This window comes from Schistocerca gregaria, unplaced genomic scaffold (genome assembly GCF_023897955.1).
Source record: "Schistocerca gregaria isolate iqSchGreg1 unplaced genomic scaffold, iqSchGreg1.2 ptg000856l, whole genome shotgun sequence".
NCBI classification, from domain to species: domain Eukaryota; kingdom Metazoa; phylum Arthropoda; class Insecta; order Orthoptera; family Acrididae; genus Schistocerca; species Schistocerca gregaria.
The window spans coordinates 42253-64957 of NW_026062218.1; the positions used below are offsets into that span (position 1 = coordinate 42253).

Consider the following 22705-nt stretch of genomic DNA (forward strand, 5'->3'; position numbering starts at 1 on the left):
TCGATTCGCAGTGTTTCGTTATTTTCAACGAGTTCCTAGCACTCTTCCTCCGCGCATTCTTGTTCAAACTGAGTTCATTGCTGTAATTTCACATCTTACGTTTAATACAGTGGTTTAAAATGCTTGTGGAAGCATCTTTGTCGCACCTGAGAGTTTGTATGAAAAGAGGGCTGGCAGGTGTAGTGACATAAAATTTAAAAGAAGAGAGGGAGCCAACAGCACCCGGTGTTCCCAGGCGGTCACCCATCCAAGTACTAACCGGGCCCGATGTTGCTTAACTTCGGTGATCGGACGAGAACCGGTGTATTCAACATGGTATGGCCGTTGGCGTCCTTATACAGTAGCCGCACGGCAGAAGAAGGCTTCGCCTCTCCTCCCAACACACGCAATCTCCGTTTTCGGTGGCACATTTGACGCAAAGCACGTCCTTCCACCTCGAAGGCGACGCGCTGTGCGGCGCGCCGCCACGTGGGTCAGACGCACAACACAGCTGCTCGTTGCACCGCCTGTCATTCGTTTGTTCGACAAAGTATCCATCTCTTGTAGCGACGAAAGGTAAATTTTTGTTTACAAATTTGCCGTTGTGCACTGCTACAAAACAATATGCCCTGACGTATTTCACAACATTTCTGTCACTTCACACTGTTTTGTTATTTCCAGAGACTCTTTGGAAGTCTTCCTTGGCGCACTCTTTTCAAATTGAGCTCCTTAATATCGTATCTTACGATAGTTTAAAATCAGTATGGAAGCATCTATGTCACATGAGAAAGGTAGCATGAAAAAAGGGCTGGCAGGGGTAGTGACAAGAAAGCAAGAAATGAAGACAGAGGGAAGCGGTCTCACCTGCCTGACACGCGTCGCGCTTCCAGATATTTGCGTAATTCGCACGGTGCATTCTCGGCTGTCCCCTTCCGTCCCGACTTGTCCCGACTTTGCTCGACTGCCGCTCGCTGCCGCTCGGGTCGTGGTCCATATGACAGCACAAGTACGAGAAGCATCTGCGAGATGGGCGCGGGCCGAACCGACGTGTCCGAGGCGCCGTGTGCGGCCGTTCGGAGCTACCAGAGCCGCTCTGTGCTGCGCCGTGCCGTGGAAAGGTGCGAAAACATGCACACAAGACACAGGCTGTTCGGCAAAGTATCCATCTCTTGTAGCGACGAAAGGTAAATTTTTGTTTACAAGTTTGCCGTTGTGCACTGCTACAAAATTGGAATTTAGCGCTCCTACAAAACAGTAGGCTCTGACGCATTTTAAGAGCACATCCGTCGATTCGCAGTGTTTCGTTATTTTCAACGAGTTCCTAGCACTCTTCCTCCGCGCATTCTTGTTCAAACTGAGTTCATTGCTGTAATTTCACATCTTACGTTTAATACAGTGGTTTAAAATGCTTGTGGAAGCATCTTTTTCGCACCTGAGAGTTTGTATGAAAAGAGGGCTGGCAGGTGTAGTGACATAAAATTTAAAAGAAGAGAGGGAGCCAACAGCACCCTGTGTTCCCAGGCGGTCACCCATCCAAGTACTAACCGGGCCCGATGTTGCTTAACTTCGGTGATCGGACGAGAACCGGTGTATTCAACATGGTATGGCCGTTGGCGTCCTTATACAGTAGCCGCACGGCAGAAGAAGGCTTCGCCTCTCCTCCCAACACACGCAATCTCCGTTTTCGGTGGCACATTTGACGCAAAGCACGTCCTTCCACCTCGAAGGCGACGCGCTGTGCGGCGCGCCGCCACGTGGGTCAGACGCACAACACAGCTGCTCGTTGCACCGCCTGTCATTCGTTTGTTCGACAAAGTATCCATCTCTTGTAGCGACGAAAGGTAAATTTTTGTTTACAAATTTGCCGTTGTGCACTGCTACAAAACAATATGCCCTGACGTATTTCACAACATTTCTGTCACTTCACACTGTTTTGTTATTTCCAGAGACTCTTTGGAAGTCTTCCTTGGCGCACTCTTTTCAAATTGAGCTCCTTAATATCGTATCTTACGATAGTTTAAAATCAGTATGGAAGCATCTATGTCACATGAGAAAGGTAGCATGAAAAAAGGGCTGGCAGGGGTAGTGACAAGAAAGCAAGAAATGAAGACAGAGGGAAGCGGTCTCACCTGCCTGACACGCGTCGCGCTTCCAGATATTTGCGTAATTCGCACGGTGCATTCTCGGCTGTCCCCTTCCGTCCCGACTTGTCCCGACTTTGCTCGACTGCCGCTCGCTGCCGCTCGGGTCGTGGTCCATATGACAGCACAAGTACGAGAAGCATCTGCGAGATGGGCGCGGGCCGAACCGACGTGTCCGAGGCGCCGTGTGCGGCCGTTCGGAGCTACCAGAGCCGCTCTGTGCTGCGCCGTGCCGTGGAAAGGTGCGAAAACATGCACACAAGACACAGGCTGTTCGGCAAAGTATCCATCTCTTGTAGCGACGAAAGGTAAATTTTTGTTTACAAGTTTGCCGTTGTGCACTGCTACAAAATTGGAATTTAGCGCTCCTACAAAACAGTAGGCTCTGACGCATTTTAAGAGCACATCCGTCGATTCGCAGTGTTTCGTTATTTTCAACGAGTTCCTAGCACTCTTCCTCCGCGCATTCTTGTTCAAACTGAGTTCATTGCTGTAATTTCACATCTTACGTTTAATACAGTGGTTTAAAATGCTTGTGGAAGCATCTTTGTCGCACCTGAGAGTTTGTATGAAAAGAGGACTGGCAGGTGTAGTGACATAAAATTTAAAAGAAGAGAGGGAGCCAACAGCACCCGGTGTTCCCAGGCGGTCACCCATCCAAGTACTAACCGGGCCCGATGTTGCTTAACTTCGGTGATCGGACGAGAACCGGTATATTCAACATGGTATGGCCGTTGGCGTCCTTATACAGTAGCCGCACGGCAGAAGAAGGCTTCGCCTCTCCTCCCAACACACGCAATCTCCGTTTTCGGTGGCACATTTGACGCAAAGCACGTCCTTCCACCTCGAAGGCGACGCGCTGTGCGGCGCGCCGCCACGTGGGTCAGACGCACAACACAGCTGCTCGTTGCACCGCCTGTCATTCGTTTGTTCGACAAAGTATCCATCTCTTGTAGCGACGAAAGGTAAATTTTTGTTTACAAATTTGCCGTTGTGCACTGCTACAAAACAATATGCCCTGACGTATTTCACAACATTTCTGTCACTTCACACTGTTTTGTTATTTCCAGAGACTCTTTGGAAGTCTTCCTTGGCGCACTCTTTTCAAATTGAGCTCCTTAATATCGTATCTTACGATAGTTTAAAATCAGTATGGAAGCATCTATGTCACATGAGAAAGGTAGCATGAAAAAAGGGCTGGCAGGGGTAGTGACAAGAAAGCAAGAAATGAAGACAGAGGGAAGCGGTCTCACCTGCCTGACACGCGTCGCGCTTCCAGATATTTGCGTAATTCGCACGGTGCATTCTCGGCTGTCCCCTTCCGTCCCGACTTGTCCCGACTTTGCTCGACTGCCGCTCGCTGCCGCTCGGGTCGTGGTCCATATGACAGCACAAGTACGAGAAGCATCTGCGAGATGGGCGCGGGCCGAACCGACGTGTCCGAGGCGCCGTGTGCGGCCGTTCGGAGCTACCAGAGCCGCTCTGTGCTGCGCCGTGCCGTGGAAAGGTGCGAAAACATGCACACAAGACACAGGCTGTTCGGCAAAGTATCCATCTCTTGTAGCGACGAAAGGTAAATTTTTGTTTACAAATTTGCCGTTGTGCACTGCTACAAAATTGGAATTTAGCGCTCCTACAAAACAGTAGGCTCTGACGCATTTTAAGAGCACATCCGTCGATTCGCAGTGTTTCGTTATTTTCAACGAGTTCCTAGCACTCTTCCTCCGCGCATTCTTGTTCAAACTGAGTTCATTGCTGTAATTTCACATCTTACGTTTAATACAGTGGTTTAAAATGCTTGTGGAAGCATCTTTGTCGCACCTGAGAGTTTGTATGAAAAGAGGACTGGCAGGTGTAGTGACATAAAATTTAAAAGAAGAGAGGGAGCCAACAGCACCCGGTGTTCCCAGGCGGTCACCCATCCAAGTACTAACCGGGCCCGATGTTGCTTAACTTCGGTGATCGGACGAGAACCGGTGTATTCAACATGGTATGGCCGTTGGCGTCCTTATACAGTAGCCGCACGGCAGAAGAAGGCTTCGCCTCTCCTCCCAACACACGCAATCTCCGTTTTCGGTGGCACATTTGACGCAAAGCACGTCCTTCCACCTCGAAGGCGACGCGCTGTGCGGCGCGCCGCCACGTGGGTCAGACGCACAACACAGCTGCTCGTTGCACCGCCTGTCATTCGTTTGTTCGACAAAGTATCCATCTCTTGTAGCGACGAAAGGTAAATTTTTGTTTACAAATTTGCCGTTGTGCACTGCTACAAAACAATATGCCCTGACGTATTTCACAACATTTCTGTCACTTCACACTGTTTTGTTATTTCCAGAGACTCTTTGGAAGTCTTCCTTGGCGCACTCTTTTCAAATTGAGCTCCTTAATATCGTATCTTACGATAGTTTAAAATCAGTATGGAAGCATCTATGTCACATGAGAAAGGTAGCATGAAAAAAGGGCTGGCAGGGGTAGTGACAAGAAAGCAAGAAATGAAGACAGAGGGAAGCGGTCTCACCTGCCTGACACGCGTCGCGCTTCCAGATATTTGCGTAATTCGCACGGTGCATTCTCGGCTGTCCCCTTCCGTCCCGACTTGTCCCGACTTTGCTCGACTGCCGCTCGCTGCCGCTCGGGTCGTGGTCCATATGACAGCACAAGTACGAGAAGCATCTGCGAGATGGGCGCGGGCCGAACCGACGTGTCCGAGGCGCCGTGTGCGGCCGTTCGGAGCTACCAGAGCCGCTCTGTGCTGCGCCGTGCCGTGGAAAGGTGCGAGAACATGCACACAAGACACAGGCTGTTCGGCAAAGTATCCATCTCTTGTAGCGACGAAAGGTAAATTTTTGATTACAAGTTTGCCGTTGTGCACTGCTACAAAATTGGAATTTAGCGCTCCTACAAGACAGTAGGCTCTGACGCATTTTAAGAGCACATCCGTCGATTCGCAGTGTTTCGTTATTTTCAACGAGTTCCTAGCACTCTTCCTCCGCGCATTCTTGTTCAAACTGAGTTCATTGCTGTAATTTCACATCTTACGTTTAATACAGTGGTTTAAAATGCTTGTGGAAGCATCTTTGTCGCACCTGAGAGTTTGTATGAAAAGAGGACTGGCAGGTGTAGTGACATAAAATTTAAAAGAAGAGAGGGAGCCAACAGCACCCGGTGTTCCCAGGCGGTCACCCATCCAAGTACTAACCGGGCCCGATGTTGCTTAACTTCGGTGATCGGACGAGAACCGGTGTATTCAACATGGTATGGCCGTTGGCGTCCTTATACAGTAGCCGCACGGCAGAAGAAGGCTTCGCCTCTCCTCCCAACACACGCAATCTCCGTTTTCGGTGGCACATTTGACGCAAAGCACGTCCTTCCACCTCGAAGGCGACGCGCTGTGCGGCGCGCCGCCACGTGGGTCAGACGCACAACACAGCTGCTCGTTGCACCGCCTGTCATTCGTTTGTTCGACAAAGTATCCATCTCTTGTAGCGACGAAAGGTAAATTTTTGTTTACAAATTTGCCGTTGTGCACTGCTACAAAACAATATGCCCTGACGTATTTCACAACATTTCTGTCACTTCACACTGTTTTGTTATTTCCAGAGACTCTTTGGAAGTCTTCCTTGGCGCACTCTTTTCAAATTGAGCTCCTTAATATCGTATCTTACGATAGTTTAAAATCAGTATGGAAGCATCTATGTCACATGAGAAAGGTAGCATGAAAAAAGGGCTGGCAGGGGTAGTGACAAGAAAGCAAGAAATGAAGACAGAGGGAAGCGGTCTCACCTGCCTGACACGCGTCGCGCTTCCAGATATTTGCGTAATTCGCACGGTGCATTCTCGGCTGTCCCCTTCCGTCCCGACTTGTCCCGACTTTGCTCGACTGCCGCTCGCTGCCGCTCGGGTCGTGGTCCATATGACAGCACAAGTACGAGAAGCATCTGCGAGATGGGCGCGGGCCGAACCGACGTGTCCGAGGCGCCGTGTGCGGCCGTTCGGAGCTACCAGAGCCGCTCTGTGCTGCGCCGTGCCGTGGAAAGGTGCGAAAACATGCACACAAGACACAGGCTGTTCGGCAAAGTATCCATCTCTTGTAGCGACGAAAGGTAAATTTTTGTTTACAAGTTTGCCGTTGTGCACTGCTACAAAATTGGAATTTAGCGCTCCTACAAAACAGTAGGCTCTGACGCATTTTAAGAGCACATCCGTCGATTCGCAGTGTTTCGTTATTTTCAACGAGTTCCTAGCACTCTTCCTCCGCGCATTCTTGTTCAAACTGAGTTCATTGCTGTAATTTCACATCTTACGTTTAATACAGTGGTTTAAAATGCTTGTGGAAGCATCTTTGTCGCACCTGAGAGTTTGTATGAAAAGAGGGCTGGCAGGTGTAGTGACATAAAATTTAAAAGAAGAGAGGGAGCCAACAGCACCCGGTGTTCCCAGGCGGTCACCCATCCAAGTACTAACCGGGCCCGATGTTGCTTAACTTCGGTGATCGGACGAGAACCGGTGTATTCAACATGGTATGGCCGTTGGCGTCCTTATACAGTAGCCGCACGGCAGAAGAAGGCTTCGCCTCTCCTCCCAACACACGCAATCTCCGTTTTCGGTGGCACATTTGACGCAAAGCACGTCCTTCCACCTCGAAGGCGACGCGCTGTGCGGCGCGCCGCCACGTGGGTCAGACGCACAACACAGCTGCTCGTTGCACCGCCTGTCATTCGTTTGTTCGACAAAGTATCCATCTCTTGTAGCGACGAAAGGTAAATTTTTGTTTACAAATTTGCCGTTGTGCACTGCTACAAAACAATATGCCCTGACGTATTTCACAACATTTCTGTCACTTCACACTGTTTTGTTATTTCCAGAGACTCTTTGGAAGTCTTCCTTGGCGCACTCTTTTCAAATTGAGCTCCTTAATATCGTATCTTACGATAGTTTAAAATCAGTATGGAAGCATCTATGTCACATGAGAAAGGTAGCATGAAAAAAGGGCTGGCAGGGGTAGTGACAAGAAAGCAAGAAATGAAGACAGAGGGAAGCGGTCTCACCTGCCTGACACGCGTCGCGCTTCCAGATATTTGCGTAATTCGCACGGTGCATTCTCGGCTGTCCCCTTCCGTCCCGACTTGTCCCGACTTTGCTCGACTGCCGCTCGCTGCCGCTCGGGTCGTGGTCCATATGACAGCACAAGTACGAGAAGCATCTGCGAGATGGGCGCGGGCCGAACCGACGTGTCCGAGGCGCCGTGTGCGGCCGTTCGGAGCTACCAGAGCCGCTCTGTGCTGCGCCGTGCCGTGGAAAGGTGCGAAAACATGCACACAAGACACAGGCTGTTCGGCAAAGTATCCATCTCTTGTAGCGACGAAAGGTAAATTTTTGTTTACAAGTTTGCCGTTGTGCACTGCTACAAAATTGGAATTTAGCGCTCCTACAAAACAGTAGGCTCTGACGCATTTTAAGAGCACATCCGTCGATTCGCAGTGTTTCGTTATTTTCAACGAGTTCCTAGCACTCTTCCTCCGCGCATTCTTGTTCAAACTGAGTTCATTGCTGTAATTTCACATCTTACGTTTAATACAGTGGTTTAAAATGCTTGTGGAAGCATCTTTTTCGCACCTGAGAGTTTGTATGAAAAGAGGGCTGGCAGGTGTAGTGACATAAAATTTAAAAGAAGAGAGGGAGCCAACAGCACCCTGTGTTCCCAGGCGGTCACCCATCCAAGTACTAACCGGGCCCGATGTTGCTTAACTTCGGTGATCGGACGAGAACCGGTGTATTCAACATGGTATGGCCGTTGGCGTCCTTATACAGTAGCCGCACGGCAGAAGAAGGCTTCGCCTCTCCTCCCAACACACGCAATCTCCGTTTTCGGTGGCACATTTGACGCAAAGCACGTCCTTCCACCTCGAAGGCGACGCGCTGTGCGGCGCGCCGCCACGTGGGTCAGACGCACAACACAGCTGCTCGTTGCACCGCCTGTCATTCGTTTGTTCGACAAAGTATCCATCTCTTGTAGCGACGAAAGGTAAATTTTTGTTTACAAATTTGCCGTTGTGCACTGCTACAAAACAATATGCCCTGACGTATTTCACAACATTTCTGTCACTTCACACTGTTTTGTTATTTCCAGAGACTCTTTGGAAGTCTTCCTTGGCGCACTCTTTTCAAATTGAGCTCCTTAATATCGTATCTTACGATAGTTTAAAATCAGTATGGAAGCATCTATGTCACATGAGAAAGGTAGCATGAAAAAAGGGCTGGCAGGGGTAGTGACAAGAAAGCAAGAAATGAAGACAGAGGGAAGCGGTCTCACCTGCCTGACACGCGTCGCGCTTCCAGATATTTGCGTAATTCGCACGGTGCATTCTCGGCTGTCCCCTTCCGTCCCGACTTGTCCCGACTTTGCTCGACTGCCGCTCGCTGCCGCTCGGGTCGTGGTCCATATGACAGCACAAGTACGAGAAGCATCTGCGAGATGGGCGCGGGCCGAACCGACGTGTCCGAGGCGCCGTGTGCGGCCGTTCGGAGCTACCAGAGCCGCTCTGTGCTGCGCCGTGCCGTGGAAAGGTGCGAAAACATGCACACAAGACACAGGCTGTTCGGCAAAGTATCCATCTCTTGTAGCGACGAAAGGTAAATTTTTGTTTACAAGTTTGCCGTTGTGCACTGCTACAAAATTGGAATTTAGCGCTCCTACAAAACAGTAGGCTCTGACGCATTTTAAGAGCACATCCGTCGATTCGCAGTGTTTCGTTATTTTCAACGAGTTCCTAGCACTCTTCCTCCGCGCATTCTTGTTCAAACTGAGTTCATTGCTGTAATTTCACATCTTATGTTTAATACAGTGGTTTAAAATGCTTGTGGAAGCATCTTTGTCGCACCTGAGAGTTTGTATGAAAAGAGGGCTGGCAGGTGTAGTGACATAAAATTTAAAAGAAGAGAGGGAGCCAACAGCACCCGGTGTTCCCAGGCGGTCACCCATCCAAGTACTAACCGGGCCCGATGTTGCTTAACTTCGGTGATCGGACGAGAACCGGTGTATTCAACATGGTATGGCCGTTGGCGTCCTTATACAGTAGCCGCACGGCAGAAGAAGGCTTCGCCTCTCCTCCCAACACACGCAATCTCCGTTTTCGGTGGCACATTTGACGCAAAGCACGTCCTTCCACCTCGAAGGCGACGCGCTGTGCGGCGCGCCGCCACGTGGGTCAGACGCACAACACAGCTGCTCGTTGCACCGCCTGTCATTCGTTTGTTCGACAAAGTATCCATCTCTTGTAGCGACGAAAGGTAAATTTTTGTTTACAAATTTGCCGTTGTGCACTGCTACAAAACAATATGCCCTGACGTATTTCACAACATTTCTGTCACTTCACACTGTTTTGTTATTTCCAGAGACTCTTTGGAAGTCTTCCTTGGCGCACTCTTTTCAAATTGAGCTCCTTAATATCGTATCTTACGATAGTTTAAAATCAGTATGGAAGCATCTATGTCACATGAGAAAGGTAGCATGAAAAAAGGGCTGGCAGGGGTAGTGACAAGAAAGCAAGAAATGAAGACAGAGGGAAGCGGTCTCACCTGCCTGACACGCGTCGCGCTTCCAGATATTTGCGTAATTCGCACGGTGCATTCTCGGCTGTCCCCTTCCGTCCCGACTTGTCCCGACTTTGCTCGACTGCCGCTCGCTGCCGCTCGGGCCGTGGTCCATATGACAGCACAAGTACGAGAAGCATCTGCGAGATGGGCGCGGGCCGAACCGACGTGTCCGAGGCGCCGTGTGCGGCCGTTCGGAGCTACCAGAGCCGCTCTGTGCTGCGCCGTGCCGTGGAAAGGTGCGAAAACATGCACACAAGACACAGGCTGTTCGGCAAAGTATCCATCTCTTGTAGCGACGAAAGGTAAATTTTTGTTTACAAGTTTGCCGTTGTGCACTGCTACAAAATTGGAATTTAGCGCTCCTACAAAACAGTAGGCTCTGACGCATTTTAAGAGCACATCCGTCGATTCGCAGTGTTTCGTTATTTTCAACGAGTTCCTAGCACTCTTCCTCCGCGCATTCTTGTTCAAACTGAGTTCATTGCTGTAATTTCACATCTTACGTTTAATACAGTGGTTTAAAATGCTTGTGGAAGCATCTTTGTCGCACCTGAGAGTTTGTATGAAAAGAGGGCTGGCAGGTGTAGTGACATAAAATTTAAAAGAAGAGAGGGAGCCAACAGCACCCGGTGTTCCCAGGCGGTCACCCATCCAAGTACTAACCGGGCCCGATGTTGCTTAACTTCGGTGATCGGACGAGAACCGGTGTATTCAACATGGTATGGCCGTTGGCGTCCTTATACAGTAGCCGCACGGCAGAAGAAGGCTTCGCCTCTCCTCCCAACACACGCAATCTCCGTTTTCGGTGGCACATTTGACGCAAAGCACGTCCTTCCACCTCGAAGGCGACGCGCTGTGCGGCGCGCCGCCACGTGGGTCAGACGCACAACACAGCTGCTCGTTGCACCGCCTGTCATTCGTTTGTTCGACAAAGTATCCATCTCTTGTAGCGACGAAAGGTAAATTTTTGTTTACAAATTTGCCGTTGTGCACTGCTACAAAACAATATGCCCTGACGTATTTCACAACATTTCTGTCACTTCACACTGTTTTGTTATTTCCAGAGACTCTTTGGAAGTCTTCCTTGGCGCACTCTTTTCAAATTGAGCTCCTTAATATCGTATCTTACGATAGTTTAAAATCAGTATGGAAGCATCTATGTCACATGAGAAAGGTAGCATGAAAAAAGGGCTGGCAGGGGTAGTGACAAGAAAGCAAGAAATGAAGACAGAGGGAAGCGGTCTCACCTGCCTGACACGCGTCGCGCTTCCAGATATTTGCGTAATTCGCACGGTGCATTCTCGGCTGTCCCCTTCCGTCCCGACTTGTCCCGACTTTGCTCGACTGCCGCTCGCTGCCGCTCGGGTCGTGGTCCATATGACAGCACAAGTACGAGAAGCATCTGCGAGATGGGCGCGGGCCGAACCGACGTGTCCGAGGCGCCGTGTGCGGCCGTTCGGAGCTACCAGAGCCGCTCTGTGCTGCGCCGTGCCGTGGAAAGGTGCGAAAACATGCACACAAGACACAGGCTGTTCGGCAAAGTATCCATCTCTTGTAGCGACGAAAGGTAAATTTTTGTTTACAAGTTTGCCGTTGTGCACTGCTACAAAATTGGAATTTAGCGCTCCTACAAAACAGTAGGCTCTGACGCATTTTAAGAGCACATCCGTCGATTCGCAGTGTTTCGTTATTTTCAACGAGTTCCTAGCACTCTTCCTCCGCGCATTCTTGTTCAAACTGAGTTCATTGCTGTAATTTCACATCTTATGTTTAATACAGTGGTTTAAAATGCTTGTGGAAGCATCTTTGTCGCACCTGAGAGTTTGTATGAAAAGAGGGCTGGCAGGTGTAGTGACATAAAATTTAAAAGAAGAGAGGGAGCCAACAGCACCCGGTGTTCCCAGGCGGTCACCCATCCAAGTACTAACCGGGCCCGATGTTGCTTAACTTCGGTGATCGGACGAGAACCGGTGTATTCAACATGGTATGGCCGTTGGCGTCCTTATACAGTAGCCGCACGGCAGAAGAAGGCTTCGCCTCTCCTCCCAACACACGCAATCTCCGTTTTCGGTGGCACATTTGACGCAAAGCACGTCCTTCCACCTCGAAGGCGACGCGCTGTGCGGCGCGCCGCCACGTGGGTCAGACGCACAACACAGCTGCTCGTTGCACCGCCTGTCATTCGTTTGTTCGACAAAGTATCCATCTCTTGTAGCGACGAAAGGTAAATTTTTGTTTACAAATTTGCCGTTGTGCACTGCTACAAAACAATATGCCCTGACGTATTTCACAACATTTCTGTCACTTCACACTGTTTTGTTATTTCCAGAGACTCTTTGGAAGTCTTCCTTGGCGCACTCTTTTCAAATTGAGCTCCTTAATATCGTATCTTACGATAGTTTAAAATCAGTATGGAAGCATCTATGTCACATGAGAAAGGTAGCATGAAAAAAGGGCTGGCAGGGGTAGTGACAAGAAAGCAAGAAATGAAGACAGAGGGAAGCGGTCTCACCTGCCTGACACGCGTCGCGCTTCCAGATATTTGCGTAATTCGCACGGTGCATTCTCGGCTGTCCCCTTCCGTCCCGACTTGTCCCGACTTTGCTCGACTGCCGCTCGCTGCCGCTCGGGCCGTGGTCCATATGACAGCACAAGTACGAGAAGCATCTGCGAGATGGGCGCGGGCCGAACCGACGTGTCCGAGGCGCCGTGTGCGGCCGTTCGGAGCTACCAGAGCCGCTCTGTGCTGCGCCGTGCCGTGGAAAGGTGCGAAAACATGCACACAAGACACAGGCTGTTCGGCAAAGTATCCATCTCTTGTAGCGACGAAAGGTAAATTTTTGTTTACAAGTTTGCCGTTGTGCACTGCTACAAAATTGGAATTTAGCGCTCCTACAAAACAGTAGGCTCTGACGCATTTTAAGAGCACATCCGTCGATTCGCAGTGTTTCGTTATTTTCAACGAGTTCCTAGCACTCTTCCTCCGCGCATTCTTGTTCAAACTGAGTTCATTGCTGTAATTTCACATCTTACGTTTAATACAGTGGTTTAAAATGCTTGTGGAAGCATCTTTGTCGCACCTGAGAGTTTGTATGAAAAGAGGGCTGGCAGGTGTAGTGACATAAAATTTAAAAGAAGAGAGGGAGCCAACAGCACCCGGTGTTCCCAGGCGGTCACCCATCCAAGTACTAACCGGGCCCGATGTTGCTTAACTTCGGTGATCGGACGAGAACCGGTGTATTCAACATGGTATGGCCGTTGGCGTCCTTATACAGTAGCCGCACGGCAGAAGAAGGCTTCGCCTCTCCTCCCAACACACGCAATCTCCGTTTTCGGTGGCACATTTGACGCAAAGCACGTCCTTCCACCTCGAAGGCGACGCGCTGTGCGGCGCGCCGCCACGTGGGTCAGACGCACAACACAGCTGCTCGTTGCACCGCCTGTCATTCGTTTGTTCGACAAAGTATCCATCTCTTGTAGCGACGAAAGGTAAATTTTTGTTTACAAATTTGCCGTTGTGCACTGCTACAAAACAATATGCCCTGACGTATTTCACAACATTTCTGTCACTTCACACTGTTTTGTTATTTCCAGAGACTCTTTGGAAGTCTTCCTTGGCGCACTCTTTTCAAATTGAGCTCCTTAATATCGTATCTTACGATAGTTTAAAATCAGTATGGAAGCATCTATGTCACATGAGAAAGGTAGCATGAAAAAAGGGCTGGCAGGGGTAGTGACAAGAAAGCAAGAAATGAAGACAGAGGGAAGCGGTCTCACCTGCCTGACACGCGTCGCGCTTCCAGATATTTGCGTAATTCGCACGGTGCATTCTCGGCTGTCCCCTTCCGTCCCGACTTGTCCCGACTTTGCTCGACTGCCGCTCGCTGCCGCTCGGGTCGTGGTCCATATGACAGCACAAGTACGAGAAGCATCTGCGAGATGGGCGCGGGCCGAACCGACGTGTCCGAGGCGCCGTGTGCGGCCGTTCGGAGCTACCAGAGCCGCTCTGTGCTGCGCCGTGCCGTGGAAAGGTGCGAAAACATGCACACAAGACACAGGCTGTTCGGCAAAGTATCCATCTCTTGTAGCGACGAAAGGTAAATTTTTGTTTACAAGTTTGCCGTTGTGCACTGCTACAAAATTGGAATTTAGCGCTCCTACAAAACAGTAGGCTCTGACGCATTTTAAGAGCACATCCGTCGATTCGCAGTGTTTCGTTATTTTCAACGAGTTCCTAGCACTCTTCCTCCGCGCATTCTTGTTCAAACTGAGTTCATTGCTGTAATTTCACATCTTACGTTTAATACAGTGGTTTAAAATGCTTGTGGAAGCATCTTTGTCGCACCTGAGAGTTTGTATGAAAAGAGGACTGGCAGGTGTAGTGACATAAAATTTAAAAGAAGAGAGGGAGCCAACAGCACCCGGTGTTCCCAGGCGGTCACCCATCCAAGTACTAACCGGGCCCGATGTTGCTTAACTTCGGTGATCGGACGAGAACCGGTGTATTCAACATGGTATGGCCGTTGGCGTCCTTACACAGTAGCCGCACGGCAGAAGAAGGCTTCGCCTCTCCTCCCAACACACGCAATCTCCGTTTTCGGTGGCACATTTGACGCAAAGCACGTCCTTCCACCTCGAAGGCGACGCGCTGTGCGGCGCGCCGCCACGTGGGTCAGACGCACAACACAGCTGCTCGTTGCACCGCCTGTCATTCGTTTGTTCGACAAAGTATCCATCTCTTGTAGCGACGAAAGGTAAATTTTTGTTTACAAATTTGCCGTTGTGCACTGCTACAAAACAATATGCCCTGACGTATTTCACAACATTTCTGTCACTTCACACTGTTTTGTTATTTCCAGAGACTCTTTGGAAGTCTTCCTTGGCGCACTCTTTTCAAATTGAGCTCCTTAATATCGTATCTTACGATAGTTTAAAATCAGTATGGAAGCATCTATGTCACATGAGAAAGGTAGCATGAAAAAAGGGCTGGCAGGGGTAGTGACAAGAAAGCAAGAAATGAAGACAGAGGGAAGCGGTCTCACCTGCCTGACACGCGTCGCGCTTCCAGATATTTGCGTAATTCGCACGGTGCATTCTCGGCTGTCCCCTTCCGTCCCGACTTGTCCCGACTTTGCTCGACTGCCGCTCGCTGCCGCTCGGGTCGTGGTCCATATGACAGCACAAGTACGAGAAGCATCTGCGAGATGGGCGCGGGCCGAACCGACGTGTCCAAGGCGCCGTGTGCGGCCGTTCGGAGCTACCAGAGCCGCTCTGTGCTGCGCCGTGCCGTGGAAAGGTGCGAAAACATGCACACAAGACACAGGCTGTTCGGCAAAGTATCCATCTCTTGTAGCGACGAAAGGTAAATTTTTGTTTACAAGTTTGCCGTTGTGCACCCGGTGTTCCCAGGCGGTCACCCATCCAAGTACTAACCGGGCCCGATGTTGCTTAACTTCGGTGATCGGACGAGAACCGGTGTATTCAACATGGTATGGCCGTTGGCGTCCTTATACAGTAGCCGCACGGCAGAAGAAGGCTTCGCCTCTCCTCCCAACACACGCAATCTCCGTTTTCGGTGGCACATTTGACGCAAAGCACGTCCTTCCACCTCGAAGGCGACGCGCTGTGCGGCGCGCCGCCACGTGGGTCAGACGCACAACACAGCTGCTCGTTGCACCGCCTGTCATTCGTTTGTTCGACAAAGTATCCATCTCTTGTAGCGACGAAAGGTAAATTTTTGTTTACAAATTTGCCGTTGTGCACTGCTACAAAACAATATGCCCTGACGTATTTCACAACATTTCTGTCACTTCACACTGTTTTGTTATTTCCAGAGACTCTTTGGAAGTCTTCCTTGGCGCACTCTTTTCAAATTGAGCTCCTTAATATCGTATCTTACGATAGTTTAAAATCAGTATGGAAGCATCTATGTCACATGAGAAAGGTAGCATGAAAAAAGGGCTGGCAGGGGTAGTGACAAGAAAGCAAGAAATGAAGACAGAGGGAAGCGGTCTCACCTGCCTGACACGCGTCGCGCTTCCAGATATTTGCGTAATTCGCACGGTGCATTCTCGGCTGTCCCCTTCCGTCCCGACTTGTCCCGACTTTGCTCGACTGCCGCTCGCTGCCGCTCGGGTCGTGGTCCATATGACAGCACAAGTACGAGAAGCATCTGCGAGATGGGCGCGGGCCGAACCGACGTGTCCAAGGCGCCGTGTGCGGCCGTTCGGAGCTACCAGAGCCGCTCTGTGCTGCGCCGTGCCGTGGAAAGGTGCGAAAACATGCACACAAGACACAGGCTGTTCGGCAAAGTATCCATCTCTTGTAGCGACGAAAGGTAAATTTTTGTTTACAAGTTTGCCGTTGTGCACCCGGTGTTCCCAGGCGGTCACCCATCCAAGTACTAACCGGGCCCGATGTTGCTTAACTTCGGTGATCGGACGAGAACCGGTGTATTCAACATGGTATGGCCGTTGGCGTCCTTATACAGTAGCCGCACGGCAGAAGAAGGCTTCGCCTCTCCTCCCAACACACGCAATCTCCGTTTTCGGTGGCACATTTGACGCAAAGCACGTCCTTCCACCTCGAAGGCGACGCGCTGTGCGGCGCGCCGCCACGTGGGTCAGACGCACAACACAGCTGCTCGTTGCACCGCCTGTCATTCGTTTGTTCGACAAAGTATCCATCTCTTGTAGCGACGAAAGGTAAATTTTTGTTTACAAATTTGCCGTTGTGCACTGCTACAAAACAATATGCCCTGACGTATTTCACAACATTTCTGTCACTTCACACTGTTTTGTTATTTCCAGAGACTCTTTGGAAGTCTTCCTTGGCGCACTCTTTTCAAATTGAGCTCCTTAATATCGTATCTTACGATAGTTTAAAATCAGTATGGAAGCATCTATGTCACATGAGAAAGGTAGCATGAAAAAAGGGCTGGCAGGGGTAGTGACAAGAAAGCAAGAAATGAAGACAGAGGGAAGCGGTCTCACCTGCCTGACACGCGTCGCGCTTCCAGATATTTGCGTAATTCGCACGGTGCATTCTCGGCTGTCCCCTTCCGTCCCGACTTGTCCCGACTTTGCTCGACTGCCGCTCGCTGCCGCTCGGGTCGTGGTCCATATGACAGCACAAGTACGAGAAGCATCTGCGAGATGGGCGCGGGCCGAACCGACGTGTCCGAGGCGCCGTGTGCGGCCGTTCGGAGCTACCAGAGCCGCTCTGTGCTGCGCCGTGCCGTGGAAAGGTGCGAAAACATGCACACAAGACACAGGCTGTTCGGCAAAGTATCCATCTCTTGTAGCGACGAAAGGTAAATTTTTGTTTACAAGTTTGCCGTTGTGCACTGTTACAAAATTGGAATTTAGCGCTCCTACAAAACAGTAGGCTCTGACGCATTTTAAGAGCACATCCGTCGATTCGCAGTGTTTCGTTATTTTCAACGAGTTCCTAGCACTCTTCCTCCGCGCATTCTTGTTCAAACTGAGTTCATTGCTGTAATTTCACATCTTACGTTTAATACAGTGGTTTAAAATGCTTGTGGAAGCATCTTTGTCGCACCTGAGAGTTTGTATGAAAAGAGGACTGGCAGGTGTAGTGACATAAAATTTAAAAGAAGAGAGGGAGCCAACAGCACCCGGTGTTCCCAGGCGGTCACCCATCCAAGTACTAACCAGGCCCGATGTTGCTTAACTTCGGTGATCGGACGAGAACCGGTGTATTCAACATGGTATGGCCGTTGGCGTCCTTATACAGTAGCCGCACGGCAGAAGAAGGCTTCGCCTCTCCTCCCAACACACGCAATCTCCGTTTTCGGTGGCACATTTGACGCAAAGCACGTCCTTCCACCTCGAAGGCGACGCGCTGTGCGGCGCGCCGCCACGTGGGTCAGACGCACAACACAGCTGCTCGTTGCACCGCCTGTCATTCGTTTGTTCGACAAAGTATCCATCTCTTGTAGCGACGAAAGGTAAATTTTTGTTTACAAATTTGCCGTTGTGCACTGCTACAAAACAATATGCCCTGACGTATTTCACAACATTTCTGTCACTTCACACTGTTTTGTTATTTCCAGAGACTCTTTGGAAGTCTTCCTTGGCGCACTCTTTTCAAATTGAGCTCCTTAATATCGTATCTTACGATAGTTTAAAATCAGTATGGAAGCATCTATGTCACATGAGAAAGGTAGCATGAAAAAAGGGCTGGCAGGGGTAGTGACAAGAAAGCAAGAAATGAAGACAGAGGGAAGCGGTCTCACCTGCCTGACACGCGTCGCGCTTCCAGATATTTGCGTAATTCGCACGGTGCATTCTCGGCTGTCCCCTTCCGTCCCGACTTGTCCCGACTTTGCTCGACTGCCGCTCGCTGCCGCTCGGGTCGTGGTCCATATGACAGCACAAGTACGAGAAGCATCTGCGAGATGGGCGCGGGCCGAACCGACGTGTCCGAGGCGCCGTGTGCGGCCGTTCGGAGCTACCAGAGCCGCTCTGTGCTGCGCCGTGCCGTGGAAAGGTGCGAAAACATGCACACAAGACACAGGCTGTTCGGCAAAGTATCCATCTCTTGTAGCGACGAAAGGTAAATTTTTGTTTACAAGTTTGCCGTTGTGCACTGTTACAAAATTGGAATTTAGCGCTCCTACAAAACAGTAGGCTCTGACGCATTTTAAGAGCACATCCGTCGATTCGCAGTGTTTCGTTATTTTCAACGAGTTCCTAGCACTCTTCCTCCGCGCATTCTTGTTCAAACTGAGTTCATTGCTGTAATTTCACATCTTACGTTTAATACAGTGGTTTAAAATGCTTGTGGAAGCATCTTTGTCGCACCTGAGAGTTTGTATGAAAAGAGGACTGGCAGGTGTAGTGACATAAAATTTAAAAGAAGAGAGGGAGCCAACAGCACCCGGTGTTCCCAGGCGGTCACCCATCCAAGTACTAACCGGGCCCGATGTTGCTTAACTTCGGTGATCGGACGAGAACCGGTGTATTCAACATGGTATGGCCGTTGGCGTCCTTATACAGTAGCCGCACGGCAGAAGAAGGCTTCGCCTCTCCTCCCAACACACGCAATCTCCGTTTTCGGTGGCACATTTGACGCAAAGCACGTCCTTCCACCTCGAAGGCGACGCGCTGTGCGGCGCGCCGCCACGTGGGTCAGACGCACAACACAGCTGCTCGTTGCACCGCCTGTCATTCGTTTGTTCGACAAAGTATCCATCTCTTGTAGCGACGAAAGGTAAATTTTTGTTTACAAATTTGCCGTTGTGCACTGCTACAAAACAATATGCCCTGACGTATTTCACAACATTTCTGTCACTTCACACTGTTTTGTTATTTCCAGAGACTCTTTGGAAGTCTTCCTTGGCGCACTCTTTTCAAATTGAGCTCCTTAATATCGTATCTTACGATAGTTTAAAATCAGTATGGAAGCATCTATGTCACATGAGAAAGGTAGCATGAAAAAAGGGCTGGCAGGGGTAGTGACAAGAAAGCAAGAAATGAAGACAGAGGGAAGCGGTCTCACCTGCCTGACACGCGTCGCGCTTCCAGATATTTGCGTAATTCGCACGGTGCATTCTCGGCTGTCCCCTTCCGTCCCGACTTGTCCCGACTTTGCTCGACTGCCGCTCGCTGCCGCTCGGGTCGTGGTCCATATGACAGCACAAGTACGAGAAGCATCTGCGAGATGGGCGCGGGCCGAACCGACGTGTCCGAGGCGCCGTGTGCGGCCGTTCGGAGCTACCAGAGCCGCTCTGTGCTGCGCCGTGCCGTGGAAAGGTGCGAAAACATGCACACAAGACACAGGCTGTTCGGCAAAGTATCCATCTCTTGTAGCGACGAAAGGTAAATTTTTGTTTACAAGTTTGCCGTTGTGCACTGTTACAAAATTGGAATTTAGCGCTCCTACAAAACAGTAGGCTCTGACGCATTTTAAGAGCACATCCGTCGATTCGCAGTGTTTCGTTATTTTCAACGAGTTCCTAGCACTCTTCCTCCGCGCATTCTTGTTCAAACTGAGTTCATTGCTGTAATTTCACATCTTACGTTTAATACAGTGGTTTAAAATGCTTGTGGAAGCATCTTTGTCGCACCTGAGAGTTTGTATGAAAAGAGGACTGGCAGGTGTAGTGACATAAAATTTAAAAGAAGAGAGGGAGCCAACAGCACCCGGTGTTCCCAGGCGGTCACCCATCCAAGTACTAACCAGGCCCGATGTTGCTTAACTTCGGTGATCGGACGAGAACCGGTGTATTCAACATGGTATGGCCGTTGGCGTCCTTATACAGTAGCCGCACGGCAGAAGAAGGCTTCGCCTCTCCTCCCAACACACGCAATCTCCGTTTTCGGTGGCACATTTGACGCAAAGCACGTCCTTCCACCTCGAAGGCGACGCGCTGTGCGGCGCGCCGCCACGTGGGTCAGACGCACAACACAGCTGCTCGTTGCACCGCCTGTCATTCGTTTGTTCGACAAAGTATCCATCTCTTGTAGCGACGAAAGGTAAATTTTTGTTTACAAATTTGCCGTTGTGCACTGCTACAAAACAATATGCCCTGACGTATTTCACAACATTTCTGTCACTTCACACTGTTTTGTTATTTCCAGAGACTCTTTGGAAGTCTTCCTTGGCGCACTCTTTTCAAATTGAGCTCCTTAATATCGTATCTTACGATAGTTTAAAATCAGTATGGAAGCATCTATGTCACATGAGAAAGGTAGCATGAAAAAAGGGCTGGCAGGGGTAGTGACAAGAAAGCAAGAAATGAAGACAGAGGGAAGCGGTCTCACCTGCCTGACACGCGTCGCGCTTCCAGATATTTGCGTAATTCGCACGGTGCATTCTCGGCTGTCCCCTTCCGTCCCGACTTGTCCCGACTTTGCTCGACTGCCGCTCGCTGCCGCTCGGGTCGTGGTCCATATGACAGCACAAGTACGAGAAGCATCTGCGAGATGGGCGCGGGCCGAACCGACGTGTCCGAGGCGCCGTGTGCGGCCGTTCGGAGCTACCAGAGCCGCTCTGTGCTGCGCCGTGCCGTGGAAAGGTGCGAAAACATGCACACAAGACACAGGCTGTTCGGCAAAGTATCCATCTCTTGTAGCGACGAAAGGTAAATTTTTGTTTACAAGTTTGCCGTTGTGCACTGTTACAAAATTGGAATTTAGCACTCCTACAAAACAGTAGGCTCTGACGCATTTTAAGAGCACATCCGTCGATTCGCAGTGTTTCGTTATTTTCAACGAGTTCCTAGCACTCTTCCTCCGCGCATTCTTGTTCAAACTGAGTTCATTGCTGTAATTTCACATCTTACGTTTAATACAGTGGTTTAAAATGCTTGTGGAAGCATCTTTGTCGCACCTGAGAGTTTGTATGAAAAGAGGACTGGCAGGTGTAGTGACATAAAATTTAAAAGAAGAGAGGGAGCCAACAGCACCCGGTGTTCCCAGGCGGTCACCCATCCAAGTACTAACCGGGCCCGATGTTGCTTAACTTCGGTGATCGGACGAGAACCGGTGTATTCAACATGGTATGGCCGTTGGCGTCCTTATACAGTAGCCGCACGGCAGAAGAAGGCTTCGCCTCTCCTCCCAACACACGCAATCTCCGTTTTCGGTGGCACATTTGACGCAAAGCACGTCCTTCCACCTCGAAGGCGACGCGCTGTGCGGCGCGCCGCCACGTGGGTCAGACGCACAACACAGCTGCTCGTTGCACCGCCTGTCATTCGTTTGTTCGACAAAGTATCCATCTCTTGTAGCGACGAAAGGTAAATTTTTGTTTACAAATTTGCCGTTGTGCACTGCTACAAAACAATATGCCCTGACGTATTTCACAACATTTCTGTCACTTCACACTGTTTTGTTATTTCCAGAGACTCTTTGGAAGTCTTCCTTGGCGCACTCTTTTCAAATTGAGCTCCTTAATATCGTATCTTACGATAGTTTAAAATCAGTATGGAAGCATCTATGTCACATGAGAAAGGTAGCATGAAAAAAGGGCTGGCAGGGGTAGTGACAAGAAAGCAAGAAATGAAGACAGAGGGAAGCGGTCTCACCTGCCTGACACGCGTCGCGCTTCCAGATATTTGCGTAATTCGCACGGTGCATTCTCGGCTGTCCCCTTCCGTCCCGACTTGTCCCGACTTTGCTCGACTGCCGCTCGCTGCCGCTCGGGTCGTGGTCCATATGACAGCACAAGTACGAGAAGCATCTGCGAGATGGGCGCGGGCCGAACCGACGTGTCCGAGGCGCCGTGTGCGGCCGTTCGGAGCTACCAGAGCCGCTCTGTGCTGCGCCGTGCCGTGGAAAGGTGCGAAAACATGCACACAAGACACAGGCTGTTCGGCAAAGTATCCATCTCTTGTAGCGACGAAAGGTAAATTTTTGTTTACAAATTTGCCGTTGTGCACTGCTACAAAATTGGAATTTAGCGCTCCTACAAAACAGTAGGCTCTGACGCATTTTAAGAGCACATCCGTCGATTCGCAGTGTTTCGTTATTTTCAACGAGTTCCTAGCACTCTTCCTCCGCGCATTCTTGTTCAAACTGAGTTCATTGCTGTAATTTCACATCTTACGTTTAATACAGTGGTTTAAAATGCTTGTGGAAGCATCTTTGTCGCACCTGAGAGTTTGTATGAAAAGAGGACTGGCAGGTGTAGTGACATAAAATTTAAAAGAAGAGAGGGAGCCAACAGCACCTTTTTTTTTTTTTTTTTTTTTTTTTCCTTTTTTTTTTCTTATTTTTTTTTTTTAAAGAAGAGAGGGAGCCAACAGCACCCCTTTTTTTTTTTTTTTTGAAACACGAAAGAAACGGATGGGAGTCCTTCTTCCAAAACGTAATCCCAAATAAAAGAAAAAATTGGCCACTGGACGCCACTGCAGCCTGCCGTGACAGTGTTCCAGAGCAACGACAACCCTCCAAAGCAACAGTCACTCTGCATCCGCCAAAAAAAAAAAAAAAAAAAAAAAAAAAAAGAGATTCCACCGGACA

At 49.9% G+C, this 22705-nt stretch overlaps 16 non-coding genes and 2 pseudogenes across 16 annotated transcripts; all 18 read right to left on the reverse strand.

Annotated features, from left to right (window-relative positions):
• Positions 1-210: 210 nt before the first annotated feature.
• On the reverse strand, positions 211-329 carry LOC126323363 (5S ribosomal RNA). Its single transcript, XR_007559498.1, has one exon. It is a non-coding gene; the product is annotated as a 5S ribosomal RNA (ribosomal RNA).
• Positions 330-1475: 1146 nt separating this feature from the next.
• LOC126323336 (5S ribosomal RNA) lies at positions 1476-1594 on the reverse strand. The gene has a single exon (XR_007559477.1). It is a non-coding gene; the product is annotated as a 5S ribosomal RNA (ribosomal RNA).
• Positions 1595-2740: 1146 nt separating this feature from the next.
• Positions 2741-2859, reverse strand: LOC126323325 (5S ribosomal RNA). The gene has a single exon (XR_007559466.1). It is a non-coding gene; the product is annotated as a 5S ribosomal RNA (ribosomal RNA).
• A 1146-nt stretch (positions 2860-4005) lies between these two features.
• On the reverse strand, positions 4006-4124 carry LOC126323364 (5S ribosomal RNA). The gene has a single exon (XR_007559499.1). It is a non-coding gene; the product is annotated as a 5S ribosomal RNA (ribosomal RNA).
• Positions 4125-5270: 1146 nt separating this feature from the next.
• On the reverse strand, positions 5271-5389 carry LOC126323365 (5S ribosomal RNA). Its single transcript, XR_007559500.1, has one exon. It is a non-coding gene; the product is annotated as a 5S ribosomal RNA (ribosomal RNA).
• A 1146-nt stretch (positions 5390-6535) lies between these two features.
• LOC126323366 (5S ribosomal RNA) lies at positions 6536-6654 on the reverse strand. Its single transcript, XR_007559501.1, has one exon. It is a non-coding gene; the product is annotated as a 5S ribosomal RNA (ribosomal RNA).
• A 1146-nt stretch (positions 6655-7800) lies between these two features.
• On the reverse strand, positions 7801-7919 carry LOC126323337 (5S ribosomal RNA). The gene has a single exon (XR_007559478.1). It is a non-coding gene; the product is annotated as a 5S ribosomal RNA (ribosomal RNA).
• Positions 7920-9065: 1146 nt separating this feature from the next.
• Positions 9066-9184, reverse strand: LOC126323367 (5S ribosomal RNA). The gene has a single exon (XR_007559502.1). It is a non-coding gene; the product is annotated as a 5S ribosomal RNA (ribosomal RNA).
• A 1146-nt stretch (positions 9185-10330) lies between these two features.
• Positions 10331-10449, reverse strand: LOC126323368 (5S ribosomal RNA). The gene has a single exon (XR_007559503.1). It is a non-coding gene; the product is annotated as a 5S ribosomal RNA (ribosomal RNA).
• A 1146-nt stretch (positions 10450-11595) lies between these two features.
• LOC126323369 (5S ribosomal RNA) lies at positions 11596-11714 on the reverse strand. The gene has a single exon (XR_007559504.1). It is a non-coding gene; the product is annotated as a 5S ribosomal RNA (ribosomal RNA).
• Positions 11715-12860: 1146 nt separating this feature from the next.
• Positions 12861-12979, reverse strand: LOC126323370 (5S ribosomal RNA). The gene has a single exon (XR_007559505.1). It is a non-coding gene; the product is annotated as a 5S ribosomal RNA (ribosomal RNA).
• Positions 12980-14125: 1146 nt separating this feature from the next.
• LOC126323372 (5S ribosomal RNA) lies at positions 14126-14244 on the reverse strand. The gene has a single exon (XR_007559507.1). It is a non-coding gene; the product is annotated as a 5S ribosomal RNA (ribosomal RNA).
• An 855-nt stretch (positions 14245-15099) lies between these two features.
• Positions 15100-15219, reverse strand: LOC126323338 (5S ribosomal RNA; annotated as a pseudogene).
• Positions 15220-16074: 855 nt separating this feature from the next.
• Positions 16075-16194, reverse strand: LOC126323339 (5S ribosomal RNA; annotated as a pseudogene).
• Positions 16195-17340: 1146 nt separating this feature from the next.
• Positions 17341-17459, reverse strand: LOC126323283 (5S ribosomal RNA). Its single transcript, XR_007559424.1, has one exon. It is a non-coding gene; the product is annotated as a 5S ribosomal RNA (ribosomal RNA).
• Positions 17460-18605: 1146 nt separating this feature from the next.
• Positions 18606-18724, reverse strand: LOC126323373 (5S ribosomal RNA). Its single transcript, XR_007559508.1, has one exon. It is a non-coding gene; the product is annotated as a 5S ribosomal RNA (ribosomal RNA).
• A 1146-nt stretch (positions 18725-19870) lies between these two features.
• On the reverse strand, positions 19871-19989 carry LOC126323348 (5S ribosomal RNA). Its single transcript, XR_007559484.1, has one exon. It is a non-coding gene; the product is annotated as a 5S ribosomal RNA (ribosomal RNA).
• A 1146-nt stretch (positions 19990-21135) lies between these two features.
• LOC126323374 (5S ribosomal RNA) lies at positions 21136-21254 on the reverse strand. Its single transcript, XR_007559509.1, has one exon. It is a non-coding gene; the product is annotated as a 5S ribosomal RNA (ribosomal RNA).
• Positions 21255-22705: the final 1451 nt, after the last annotated feature.